This window comes from Eschrichtius robustus, chromosome 1 (genome assembly GCF_028021215.1).
Source record: "Eschrichtius robustus isolate mEscRob2 chromosome 1, mEscRob2.pri, whole genome shotgun sequence".
Classification (NCBI taxonomy): Eukaryota; Metazoa; Chordata; class Mammalia; order Artiodactyla; family Eschrichtiidae; genus Eschrichtius; species Eschrichtius robustus.
This window is the reverse complement of record NC_090824.1, coordinates 199216845-199224636: the sequence shown is the minus strand read 5'-3', so window position 1 is coordinate 199224636 and position 7792 is coordinate 199216845. Positions and strand designations below refer to the sequence as shown.

The 7792-nt window shown below is 47.5% G+C and overlaps 1 long non-coding RNA gene across 1 annotated transcript; it reads right to left on the bottom strand.

Annotated features, from left to right (window-relative positions):
* Positions 1-1191: 1191 nt before the first annotated feature.
* On the bottom strand, positions 1192-3288 carry LOC137761951 (uncharacterized). The gene is made up of 3 exons (XR_011073473.1): positions 3216-3288; positions 2827-3060; positions 1192-1379 (listed from the first exon to the last, which is right to left on the bottom strand). It is a non-coding gene; the product is annotated as an uncharacterized lncRNA (long non-coding RNA).
* Between the last annotated feature and the right edge of the window lie 4504 nt (positions 3289-7792).

Sequence of the window (7792 nt, the reverse complement as noted above, 5' to 3'; positions counted from 1 at the left end):
TGGCCCCCCTTCCTGATGTCGGTCACCAAACATACGTTTTGACTGTTCTTGAACCTTCTGGAAGTTTCATCCTACAGTGTATACCCTTTTCATGTTTGGCTTCTCTCACTCAGGGTTTTTATCTCCGTGTTGTTTTGTGTATCAGTAGGTTGTTCTAATTTGCTGAACAGTATTCTGTTGTGTGAATACACCACAATTTATTTATCCATTTTACTGGTGATGGATATTTGAGTTATTTCCAGTTTGGGGCTATTATAAATAAATCTGCTATGAACCTTCTTGTACATGTCTTATTATATTTTGTAGCATAGCGTATGAAGTCTGCTTCCCTCATTACTGGTAGACCAACTGTTCCAAAACCATTTTTCTCTTCTGCTTTTCTCATCTGTCCTTTCAGTGAATATATTCAAATCCTGACTGCAGCAATTTCTAATTTTTTCCATTTCTGTATCTCTCTATATATTGTATTATTTAGCTTCTGAAGACAAAAAAGTATCATAGGTAGCCAAAGAATCCCACAACGATATCTGCAGAGTTGTGTGTGTGTGTGTGTTTTTTTTTTTAATATAGATATAAAACAATTTGACCTTAAAAACCCACAACAATTGTCTGCTCTTTCTGGCAAAAAGCACTTCTTTAGACTAAACTGTAAGACAAGAACTGAGAAATGTGCTGGAGGAAAAAGCAGAGGTTAGCCTGATGTGACTCTTACTTTCAGAAGCTTATAATCTAGGAGGAGGGAAGACATCCATAGTCAGTTACACCATCACGGGGTAGAGCATGCTCAGTGCAACAAGAGGTTCAGGTAGAATCCCACGGATGTTCACGGGAGGAGATCTCAGGTCATCTTTCCCAAACAAATCATCGCACTGGAGCACAAAACCCTCTCGCAGATACCCCACCTCTAGTGCCGGTAATAACGTGGGATTTAAATCTGCCATTTGTCAGGAGCCCCTGAAACCACAACGGGAGGCAGCGAGCCCCCCATTAAAGAAGACGAAGAGGACACGTGCTCCCAAAATACAGGGTACATTCGATGGAGTGTCTCCTCCAACATATTTGCCCAGAAATAAGTATTTTCCACTTTATTTTGCCCTGCGTGTCCAGGAAAAAGCCCATTTACCTGAAGCTGGGAGGCCAAAGACGAGGGACATTTCACTTCACCCAAGTCAGGGGAAACGGAGGCACAAAGAAATTGCATGCATTTAATAAAAAATGTTTTAAATAAAGGATACATCGGTTAAAAATAAAAGCAAATAAGGACACTGTACCGGAAGCTAAGAAAAGTCCAGCTGAAGTGCTCTCCTCTTATCTCAGACATCAGGGCTCCCTGGAAAGCCATCCACCTGTCCCATTCCAGCCCACGATGGAGACCAGACCTGAGGTGGGAAAAACGCAAAGGAAGCAACAGCGAAAACCTGATCAGTGGTGACAGGTCGCCTCCTCAGAAGTGTGTTTTCTATATTTACATGCATGTGTAAGTCTCAGAGACTCTCTACTCAAAACGCAGGTGAGTCTCAGGTGCAGGGCAAAGGGGTTACCGCCTCCTCCTTCTTCACACCCTTGCGGATCAATCCTCCAGGCCCCGTGATGCATTGGGCAGGGGGAACCCTTCCGCCAGCATTTGCCTGTCCTTCCAGAGGCCTAGGAATTGTGACATAAATGTCTTTGAGATATAAGTATTTACGTTTCAAGTTTTTATATTTTTAAACAAATTTACTGTCCGTATAAAAATAGAGTAAGAAAGATCTAGCCACTCTCACTAAACTGAAGAGTAGAATTCCAAGGTCTCGGACAATAAAATCCTTCTCTCGGAGCAAAGCTCTTGGCTCCGCACTGTTGTTTGGAGACTTCTGCCCGGTGTAGGTGTGCAGCGCACCCGCCCTCCATCTGCCCACAAGATTTCCATTGACGTAGGTGGGAACCCTGGATTCCAAATATACAACCCCAAATAGGTCAGCAAAGGGGGCCTGTCACAAAGGGCATCTGTCTCTCAAATGCCAGCCTGGGAAGACTCCCATGAGAGAAAGTCACAGGAACCCAAATATTGAGTCGACTTATTTCTGATTATTTTCTAATTAATTAGAAAAGTCACTTAGTGGCAGCCTCTGTGAGGGTCTATCTGTAGCTGTAGTGACGGTTCATCAATAAAAATCCCTTCTACCTTGGGCCTTTAAAGATGAAGTGATTAACCCAGAATGGACATCACTTCGGGGCTGAGCAAGGATCCGGACAGGCAAGTAAGACGCAAAGTGCGTCCAGAGTGAACCCAGCTTGTGTCTGGGGCCGCCTGTGTGTCCAGCATCTGGTCTTCAGCGAACGTGTCCCAACTCACGCCGTGTGCCCTGCCCTGGGCGGCATGCCAATCCTCCTCCCCCCAGCATGTCCCATAGGTTTGAAACGTCACCCCTTTGGGGGCTTAATTTGTGGTCCCAGTAAAATCAAAGTGTCCCCAGGAAAAGGGAAAATGAAGCCTGTAGACTTATTTCAATCGGGCAGCTGGTAAAGAGCAGCTTTTGATAGGAGGGAGGGCAGAGGGGAGGGGGGTCGGAACGGCGAGAAAGGGATAAAGTCAGGTGAACAGCTGGATTTGACGGGGACGGGGTGCTGTTGGGAGAGCAGGTGGGGGACGTTTCCCCCCCTCACGACTTGGTGGAAGCATCAGCTTTCAGAAAGGTTTCCAAGGCTGAGACTTGTCCATGTGCTCTGACACCCACCGCATCATAAACAACGTGATGTACTGTCATGACCTCACTTGATTCACGCAAACATCCTAGGCGACAGATACTAATAGTTCATTTTATGGATTAGGATTTCTAGCCTCACCTGCCCAAGGTGAACAGGCAGTGAGTGAGACCTCACGTCCTCTCTCACTTCCCAGCGCAGTCAGGCCGAGTGCACCCGAGGCCGGGAATGCTCTGGTCCAGGGTGCTGGCATCACCCTGCATCAGCTTCAGTCACCCAGAGAGGAGGTGACAAGGAACTTCTGACGCCACTCTGCTTCTCGAGTTTTGTGGTCCATGCAGAAATGAAGGGAGCAAGCGGCGAGCAACAGATGCCCTGAAATCAACAGTGAAATAAGAGAACACCTCCGTCGTGCTGCCAGCCAGCTGCAAGCAAGCTCTCCCCCCAGCCCTTTCTCCCGCCCCAGTTACGCCACTGAATGGATCCAGGAATAAACTCCAGGTCACCACACCCCCAGGAAAGGTCCAAACCTGCCTCTGGAGGCCTGCACCGTGTTCCAGTTAGAAGAGCATCTGGGAGGAGTTGTTAGGAGCATTAGTGGGTGGAGCTGGCTTAGGGGAAGTGCAGCCTCTTCTCGGCAGTGTCATCCGGCCTCTGATTGGTTTCCCTTCTACTTTAATCAGTGACAACTGACGATCGTGCAGCGCCTTAGCGTGACAGAGGATTTTTATGCGTTACTCCTTTATTCCTCAAAGCAGTGATGAGAGTTAATTCCTGATTTTACAACTAAGGAAGCCCAGAGGTCGAATGACTGGCTGGCGTGACTTAGCCAACGGATGTCAACATCAAAGTGGGAATCCAAGCACTGGGGTTTTTTGTTAATGATTAAAATTTTCAAACATAAGAAGAGCAGAGAGAATAGATCATACTCTCTGTGTCCATCCCCTAGCTTTAATTATTGTTAGTATTTTTCTGGTGTGCTTTGTCTATTTTTGTTTTGCTGAAGTAATTTCACAGACATCCCATCATTTCATCCCAAATGCTTGGTGTGCACCTAAAAAAAATAAGACCACCTGTGTCTTTGGACCCAAGCCCAGTGGTCTGCCCACCACATCCTGACACACCGACGGAACTCACTTTTGTCACCTGTACGTGCTGAGCATGTAGGACCTCTCTGTTCTGAAATTTCTGATTTCTGGTTTTTGCAACCAAAGCAGCATTCACCATGATGGCTTTTGTGCACTGTTCTCTCCTCACCTTTTAAAGGTGTCTCCCCTCATGTTTCTGTCTCTAGGAATTAATAGCTCATTGGCAGGTGAGCTGAGAGAGCCAAGTTGTGGTGACTGAGAAAATCAGAGCTGGGTTGTCAGTAGAAACAGACTAAGAGCGTCCTCTGGGGATCAACGCAGTGGGGACACTGTAAGAGTCTCAAAAAGAATGGGTGTGAAAAATTACAAAGCTAATATCAAAATCTTTCCCTTGAGAAAATAAGAGCCCGACTGGTCTTAGCGATGCTTATTTTATGGTTTAGTCATGTTTATATGTTGGATTTTCAGGGAACACTGTAACTTTTGCAGTATTTGTCTCCACTAAAGGACCATCCTGGCTGTCACCATCATAGAGAACGGAGAATTAATTAAGGTGCTGATTAAGAAAATGGAATTCCAGCCAGTGCTCAGGGCCAGCGAAGGAGCCTGGGGGTTTAGAAATTGGGAAGGGTATTCTAAGGTGAGTGGATGGGGCGAGATTTCCCTCCACGCAGCCTGGCTGAGCACCAGCCCTTCAGGTGGCTTTTTCAGAAAGGCTTGCGAGGCTGAGAGTTTCCTGTTTGCTGTGCCATCTTCCACATCCCAAAATGAAGGCTTGTGCTCTCATAGTATCACTCGATTCACGCACCCATCCTACGAGACAGGTGTCAACAGCCCCATTTTGTGGATTAGAACATTCCGCCTGAGGGGTTCTGGTGCACGGCCTGTAGCCCGTGTGTTTCTCAGGAGAAGGGCGACGTAAGTGTGAGGAGTGTAGTTGCCGTGTGCAAGAAGGTGACTGAGCCTGACTCCACCCCTACCTTCCCGAGGGGAGCGCCCTTCCCGGAGGCCCACCCCGCTCCCTAAGCATCCTTGCTGCCCTTGGCTGCTCCCCGTTGTGTGTGGGCACACTCGGGGCCACGCCCTCGAGGCCTCTCACCCACAGCCTCCGCCTCCGGGGCAGAAGCGAGTTGAAAGCCTGGCCCAGCACCTCCGCCAGCTGGCCTGGAAAGCCTGCTCTAAGTCTGGACCTGTTTCAGCCAACATACTTCATACCAGGTGGAGAATCTATACCAGACACTGTCTTGAAAAATCCAGTCTCAAGAAGTAGTTTATTGATCTGGCAGATGATTAAAAGACAACATAGATGAGCTCAAGTGATGCTTTGGTTTTTCCATCCTGAAAGGGAATCTGAAATTCCCTTGGGGGGTCATTAGCCTGTCTGCTGCTGCAGAGGAAGCAGATGGCCCCTCCTTTCAGTCAAAAGTCATGCGAGCATCCCGTCTCCGGGCTCCGTTCCGTTCTCGGCAGTACTCCTCGGGGAGTGACACGGTCCGCCTGGATGCGGGCACGTCAGCATTGTGTTCCCAACCGTGTCTGCATCGGAAAGGAGCTGTCCCGTGGTCCGTCACGTGCACGGGCTCTGCCCTGGCCTCTCTGGTTATGGGATGAGGGATGCGATTGCTGGAATGGCTATAAAGGTTTAGAGCTGCTCCAGGAGGAAAGGAGGGAAAAACTGGCTTGCTCACATCACAAAGAGCTGACCGTGTCCACGAGTCTGGAGAAGGCGTGGAATTTGGGCTGGTGTATATGAAGTCACCTGGAGTGGTCATCTGAAACCAAACCTTGGGTGACCTCATGTCTCGCCTTGCTAAGCAGAGAGGCTGTGGCTTGGGGAGAAATTACAGGAGCGTCAATGCTCAGCAGCAGATTATTTACAACCTGTTCCTAATGCAAGGACTTGTACAGCAGTGGTTCCGTGAACTAAAGTGCATACTGAAAGACTAATGTAATCTCTCGAGTCTGCAGTGACGTATCACCGGGTTGGGTTTCAGCGGGACACCAGTGGCAGCAAAGCGGGCTTCGGTATGATTAGAGTGAGCAGCGCTCTGCTGGGACAGACCCCACGCTGCCCAGGCCAGCAACAGCGGAGCCCGACAATGAACCTCTTCAAAGCAAACTTTCTTTCCCTCCTCTTAACACACTCTCTGACCCCACCGTCGGAATTGTACGTGTACGCTCTTTCACACACCAGCTCCTGAGCTACCAGAGAAAGCTGATTCTGCTTTGGAAACCTCGAGCAATGACAACAAAAAGACCTAAATTCCCCTTCCTGCCTCAAAATTCTCTGCAAAACTTGCTTAGAGTAAAAAATGCATTGTCCCGGAAAAGCACTCATACGGACATTTAGAAAGGAACCTCTTTTGACATTTTTATGGAGGGATATTTTTAGAGATAAAATGAGCCCCCTTTACCCTCCCTTCCCTCAACCCCCCGACTTCTGCGGCCCACTGTTTTTTGTCAGCGATCGTTGTATTTACAGCTCATGAATCATCCATCACTCAGACGCCACCGAGAACGCCGATAGCATCGCGGCTCCAGGGAGCGGCCTGCAGAGGCAGGACGGGAAGGGCGGTGAGGCGATGCTGTCTCCAGCCTGGTCTGTAAGGTTGCCAGCCCAAGAGCCTGCATGTCTCACTTCTTTTTCATAGACTGAAAACTCATGCTCTAACTCAGGCTCAGATCCGCTGGGCAGGCTCTCAGACACAGGGACTTTAGTACCAGAATAGGAATAGGCACTCCCAGGCCATCTAAAATGCTGGCGTAAATGGAAACACTCAGGAGGGGTCAACATCTTTTGTTAATAACGGTCACTATGCGGACTTATGCTCTGGGGGAACATATGAGTTCTGTTCTATCATTGCATTGACAGTGCGATTGGATTTCTGGATATTGGACAAAACCATCTGTGACCTAAATAGTGTGTACACAACACACACACACACACACACACAGAGGAGGACATACATATTGGCCATATGTATGTGTTACATACTGGCCATAATTTCTGAACCCAACATCTGGTGCGGTAACCAAGAGTAATATTGTTTTCTCTGGAAAAGTATATATAGCCAAAAAAAAAGTCATTGGGTAATAAACTGAAATCCAAATCTCTCCAGATCAGACATTTCAACAAGCAAATATTTGCTTCTCTCCCAAAGAAATAGACTAATATCAGCACACTAAGATCCAGCAAGAGTTTTAAAGAGGCGGGTCTTAATTTGTTCACAAATATCTTTAAGTATTCCAGGGAGACAAAAGTGACTGCGCTTTCAAGGTGAGGATTTGGAAACCATAAAGACAAGATGCCCACCCCTGTCACTCGGGGAAGTCTTGTTCCGAGACACCCCATTTAATACACATTCCATTAGCGACCCTGTCAAAGACCCTCATTTCCTTCCTCAGACGCTGACTGTAATGGGCTTAGAGTCAGGTTCTGGCATATCACAGACCTTATTTCCTTTACCAGCTCTCTCTTCCAGGGAGATGGAGGGGAGTCAGAAGGAGAGAACTCAGACAGTCGGGGCTGGGATAGGATGCAGAGCCCTGTTTAAAGTGTTCGATTCCCTGGTCAAGGGGTCAGAGCTTGCTACCTGAAGTTGAGGTTAGCTGGGACCTTGTGGATATTCTGAATCAGACTAGGAGGGGTTGTGTGAGTCCTGGGCTTTTTAAATTTTCAATTAAAGAAAAGATTTCAGGGATACTTGTAACTCAACTCCTTTTTTTTAAATGCCAGACATTCCACATTAGTCACCGGGAGGTATTCATTCAAACGGCATGATTCTAAGACCACCACACTTACCTACCCTCCCATCTCCCCAAGGCTGAGCTCCAAAGAGGGTCAAATCTGATCAAGGACAGTCAGCCCTCCTCATCATGGTTTAGTATCCATGGTCAATCAAAATAATCCAGAAAGTTCCAAAAAGCAAAACTTGAACTTGCCTCTTGCTGGCAACTATTTCATAGCATTTACATTGTATTTACAACTATTTAAATAGCATTTGCGTTGTATTAGGTAT